The sequence below is a fragment of the Pristiophorus japonicus genome, unplaced genomic scaffold (genome assembly GCF_044704955.1).
Source record: "Pristiophorus japonicus isolate sPriJap1 unplaced genomic scaffold, sPriJap1.hap1 HAP1_SCAFFOLD_82, whole genome shotgun sequence".
NCBI lineage: Eukaryota > Metazoa > Chordata > Chondrichthyes > Pristiophoridae > Pristiophorus > Pristiophorus japonicus.
In genome coordinates, this window is record NW_027254740.1 from 521,570 (window position 1) to 527,569 (window position 6,000).

Genomic DNA, 6,000 nt, shown 5'->3' on the forward strand with positions numbered 1-6,000 from the left:
TCTTTCTCCCCACGTCTATCTCCCTGCTGTCTCTTCATCACTCTCACTCTGTTTGACCCATCGATTACCCGCCGTCTGCCTCTGTCTCTATATCTCTCTCTGTCGGCCTCTTTCCCTGTCTTCAAGGTTTTTAAAAAAATTAAATCAGAAACGTGGGCGTCGCTACCAAGGCCTTCCTTCCTTTATTGCCCTTCTGAAACTGCCCCGGAGAAGATGGTGGTGAGCCGACTATTTGTAACCGCTGCAGTCCGTGTGGTGAAGGAACTCCCACAGTGCCGATTTTGTCGCTGCAGTTTGATTCAACTGAGTGTTTCGCTGGGCCATTGTCGAGGGCATTAAAGTGTCAACCACATTGCTCTGCGTCTGGAATCACCGACAGCCCAGACCAGGAAAGGACGGCTTATTTCATCCCCAAAAGGACATTAGTGAACAAGATGGATTATTATGACAATCCAGTATTACCATGGTCATTTCTGATACTAGCTCTTTAAATCAAGATTCATGTAATTAACTCAATTTAAATTCTTCAGCTGCCGTGGCAGGATTTGGACTAACGTCTCGGCGATCTTCAGACATGGCCTCTGGATTGGTAGTTCAGTAACATTCCCACTCTGCTATGGCATGGTTTCTCTCGCTCTCTTTCTTGGTATTTTCCCGGTCTGTCTCCTCCTTCTTTCTCCCCCACCTGCCTCTCTCTGTCTTGCCATCTGTCTTTTTCCACCGCCTGTCTCCATCACTCCATCTCTCTCCCCACCCACCTACCCGTGACTGTCTCTCAATCTGATCCGTCGTATGTCTCTCTCATTCTGCCTCCTCGTATGTCTTTCTGGTCCTGTCTCTCCTATATGCCTCTCTCTCTGTCTATATCTCCTCATCTGTCTGCCGTTGCTGTCTGCCCCATCTGTATCTCTCGCCGTTTTGCCCTGTTTGCCTCGATTGTTTCACCAAACTCTCTATTTATCTGTCTCTTACACGTCTGTCTCACCCCCTCTCTCTCACTCTCACTGCCTCACCCCACCGTCTGTCTCTCTCTCTTTTTCTCTATCTCAGCCCAGTGTGTTATCTTTCTGGCTAATCCCGGTCTGCCTCTCCTGTCTGTCAATTACTGTCTCATTCCACCATTCAACCCCGTCTGCCCCTGTCTGTCGCTCTCTATCTGCCTTCCGTCAGTCTTCCCTTTCTGCCTCCCCTGTCTATCACCCACTTATCCCTTCCATCATTCTCCGCAGTATGCCTCCGCCCTTCTGCCTTCCACGTCTATCTCTCTCTTTGTCACCCATCATATCTCCCACCCACCCAGTTTGTCTCCATCCGTTTCTCACCCTGTCGGTCGGTCTTGCCGCCCCCTCGCCTCAGTATTGTCGCTCTCTATATCCCCCACCATAATTAACTCACTCTGTCTCCCCACCCCCTAGTCTGTCGCTCTCTCTCTCTTTTTTTCAAAATCTGTCTGCCTCGCTTTCTGTCTCTCCGGACTGTCTCCTCTCCATCAAAACCATCTGTCTGTCTCTCTCTTTCTGTGACATGCACATAACTGTCTCCCCCTGCCGATCTATCTCTCTGTCACCTTTACCAGGCGTAAGATTTTGAAGGAGATCTTCTCGGCAAGAGTTGGTAAAATAGCGCAAATCTCCGACCGCAATGACCCTTCTCTCGGGTGTGCGTTGGATCTGTCAAAAGCCATTTTGACTGTCCCAGTGCCGGTTTTCAGCGCACGCACATCACGCTCTGAGAAGCGCACTTGAGAGGCCTCGACGGGTGTGTGCTGACATCATACGTGCCCTTAGAGACCGCAATTGTTGGAAGTTTGGCAGGCTCTCTGTTACCATGTATGTCCCTCAGTCTGAAACAAACGTGACAAGTTATCAATGGCGATTGCAATAATTATTAATCTTACACAGAATGTTATAAAATTAATTGAATAAGCATCATTTTAATTTAATAAATCGCGGAATGGGCATCGAACCTGTACTGACGAGGAGAGAGCACTGCATCCTAACATTAGGTGGGGGTCACAGGGGTAAGTAAACGTTGATGTCAAGAACTCGTGAACCAATTATGCGGCCTCTGTGAGAATGTTTAAAGGAAGAATGTTCAAAGTAAACTAGTCGCAACAGCAATGAACTGCAATCAAAAAAAACAGCGAAAACCTGTGTTTTTCCCCGGCAGACATGGCGGAAATTAAACGGCGGAAGTTAACCGTTTTGAAGATTGAATGTCATTTGGAACAGGCTCGTTTTATTAATTGTAAAACATATGATTTATCTTAAAGACATGGATATTTCATTGCAGTCCTCTGCTATTGCGACTTTACTAGAACAACAACAAAAATTTAGCTACCAGATTAACGCGTGGTATCCGGATTGGTTTCAATACCCACAAAATGGCGCTTTGGGATTACAATATCGGACCGTATCTGGATTTCATTGTTGACGCTTCATGTAAATGACATTTAATCACAACCCCTTCATCAGAAATCTTTCCAGAGATGCTGCCTGACTGGCTGAGTATATCCAACATTTCCTGATTTCATTTCAGGCTTACAGGATTCGCAGTGCTTTGCTTTTGAAACTAAAAAGTAACATGAGTTGACGTCATTGGGGATTCGAAAGTCAGTACCTTTCTGCAACGGCAAACGTGAGTTATGCGTGGTGTGTATCCTCCCTTCTGCCAGGTAAAGAACATCACTGAATGGGTGCAGAACATTTTGAGAGGCGAAGGGGAGCTGCATAAGTCGTGATCGATGTGCTAACCAATGACTAAGGAAACAAGGGGATGAGTTCCTTCAGTCAGAGTTTCAGGTGCAATTGAGGAAATTAATGAGCAGGACCACAAAGGTATTCTATGGATTAGTCCCAGTGCCCAGCGCTATTGAGTTTGGAAAAAGCAACGTGTGTCTGGATAAAAGGTGCACGAGGTTGGGCTACAGAATCCGGGGCATTGGGACCAGTTCTGGCGCAGGAGGGACCCTTTGCAGTCGGTCGAGTTGCACATCAATAGAGCTTGGACCAATGTCCACGCGGGAAGTTTAACAACTGGGGCGGGTGAGGAGTTGCACTGATTTGGCAGTGGATTTGTGTACCAGAATGAAGCATCTGTAGATGTTGTAATTATGCATTATACACAATTCCAGACGATTATTAAATATCAACTATAGCAGTGAACTTGGCCTCAGACAGCGCATTTCAGCCCATCCTTGGGAAACGATATACCACGGCTCGGCAAAACCTTCCCTTACACCGAGCACAAGCAGAGGAAACACAGGCACAGCAGACTTTGCTGAGGACCGTAGAGAGTAAAATGCTATTTGATCAGTGATAGCTCCAAATATATTTTGGTGTCTCTGTGTTAAGTTGCAATTTGTTCTGTGTGTTATAAATATATTTTGTATATCTGTGTTAGTGTTTATGTATTTGAATGCAACATAGTTATTTATAATAGTATTGTGGAGCATCTGTGTTTGTTATAAATGTATTTTCTGTGTACATTTTTGTATCTATGTTACTTGTAAACACCTCGCAAATAAACGCAAATACAATTATAGCACCGAGATACTTAGAGATAAATTCATAATAACACATATACGAACACAAATAATTTGATTATCAATGTTCCACACAATTTAATTTACAACTCACAGATAGATGCACAAATATAAATTATAAATTTCCCGCATGGACATCGAAATTCATTAGAAATAACAAAACATTACACAAAAAATAAAACACGTCTACGGCGAGAATCTATGGAGTCTCAATAACTGAAGGCTTCTTGCAGAGAGCCGGCATCGACACGATGGGATGAAAAGCTTCCTTCTGTGTTGAATGATTCGATGATTCTTTGTCTTCTTCCTTGAAACACAGGTAGGACAGTCAGCTGTATGACGGGAGCAATAAGGCCGTACAAATGCAGCTCTAGTGGCGCAATCGGTTATCGCATGGTACTTATATGAGAGTACACTGCTTGGGAAATGCCGAGGTTGTGAGTTCGAGCCTCACCTGGAGCAGGCGATGCTTTTGCACGTGATGTTTGTACTTTTCAGAGTCTGAGGCCGTTTTCTATTTATCCATTTCTCTTGTCGATTCCGCCATGTACCACGCTGCACTCTGTCTCTCTCGTTGCAGTTATCTCAATGTGAATCTGTGGGTTACCCGTGCCTGTTCCCCACATTAAATAAATGAGGTGATCAAACAATTCCTCATCTGGCACGAGGGAGCGAATGAACCAACATTTATAAGAAGATATAGTTTATTGTAAATATAACATTCTCTCTTGAGTGATATAGATTCAATTCTGTACAAAACGAAACTATGATCACAACGGTTTCCAATAGCCGCCTTTTAATGTATTGTCGCAAGCGCTACCATTGTAGCTCAAGGAGTTTCATAATTACTAAACATAGAAATCAAGCAATGAAACGGTAGAGATGGTTCTGAGACTGTGGAATGCCCTCGCCCGGAGCAACATTTAAAACAAGGTTTAAAAACTGGCAGCTTGCAGGAGGAAGGGAAGAGAGGAAACAGAGCCACAGAAAAGCCACGGGAGTTTCGGAAGCTAAGGGCGTTTGTCTCTGACCACAGCATAGTTGCGCACGGCACGGATATTGTTGCTGTTAAATATGAATAAAATGCAACGTTTGTTTTCAGCTGTTTCCGTTTCTGTCCCTTTTACCTAATTCTTAATTCCATTTGCCTGCGATGATTCCATAAATCTTCGTATCCTTGCGTAACAAAAATCGATCAATGTGAACCTTGAAAATGTCAATTGTCCCAACCTCGATAGATTTTTAGGGGAGGAATTATAAGACAGGTGGAATTGGCAGCTGTATGATGGGAGCACAAATACCACACAACATTCGCATCCAATTCCAGCGACGGAATCGGATAGAGCACCGTACTTATATGATAGTATCATGCACCTTGGAAGGCCGAGGTTGTGAGCTCGATCCTCTCCTAGTTACAGCTGATGGCTTTGCTTGTGACATTGCGACAGTAATCGAAGGTGCAATTGATGTATCCACAAACCTTACCTACATGTTCACTGTTTTATTCCAGCACAAAATATTGCAACGGAGGATGAAAATTGTACGTATTTGTGGGATGGAGTGGAGGCGTTTAGATATTTAATCAATAACTCCGATGTAAATAATAATGTGCCGAAAACACACTCGATTTCAAAGAGAAAATATGTAAACGCATTGTTTATCTCGACATAATTCCGACAACACATTCAAAAGAAATGAGTATTTTCCTGAACATTTCGCTAAAAATGTTGTGCTCCGTGTTGCAATGGCTCGTGCATTGGAGTTCTCGCTGATTCTGTTCGAGAGAAACATTCAAACTTATCGATTCGAGTCCCATCAAAGATCAAATATAAATGAATGGAATGGTTACCGCACAGCAGGAGGCCATTCGTCCCATCGAGAGTGTGCTAGCTCTCAGCTAGTCCCACTTCGCCGTCCTTTCCCCATAGCCCTGCAGGACAGGGTTGGCTGGTTCCGAGGCTGGAAAGTAATTGTTTGCAGCAAACCGCAACTGTCTGCATTAGCCGGAAGTTTAATGTTTTGGGCCTTAAATCTACTCAGGTTTACCTGTTCGCCGCTGCACTGTTTAAAGCTCCGTTCAGTGCTTGAATAACTAAGAGCTGTAGCTGACGTGCTGCATTTCCCTCTCTCAGAGCCTGAGAGATCCGCTAGGGCGGGATGCATGTTTAAACTGTCGCCCAATTATCTTTTACGCTTTTACAACATTTCAAGAGAGCAAAAGGATTTCCCCTCAAGTTGCAACGATCTTTTCTGTTATTGACTTCGCATGCATCTTTCTATCTCTCCCCTTCTCTGCCTCTTGTATTTATCTGGTTTTCGCTGATTGACTTCTCAGGTTTAATTGGAAGGCCTGGGCTGATCTAACCTGCAACAAGGACAGCAATGGGTAAAGAAAGACGTGGACTATAGGACAGGAATGGTGTAAATTAGGGGCAAATATCTTCACAGATATGTCC

The 6,000-nt window shown here is 44.2% G+C and overlaps 1 non-coding gene across 1 annotated transcript; it reads left to right on the forward strand.

Annotated features, from left to right (window-relative positions):
- The first annotated feature begins 3,911 nt into the window (after nt 1-3,911).
- trnai-uau (transfer RNA isoleucine (anticodon UAU)) lies at nt 3,912-4,006 on the forward strand. The gene is made up of 2 exons: nt 3,912-3,949; nt 3,971-4,006. It is a non-coding gene; the product is annotated as a tRNA-Ile (tRNA).
- The last annotated feature ends 1,994 nt before the right edge of the window (nt 4,007-6,000 follow it).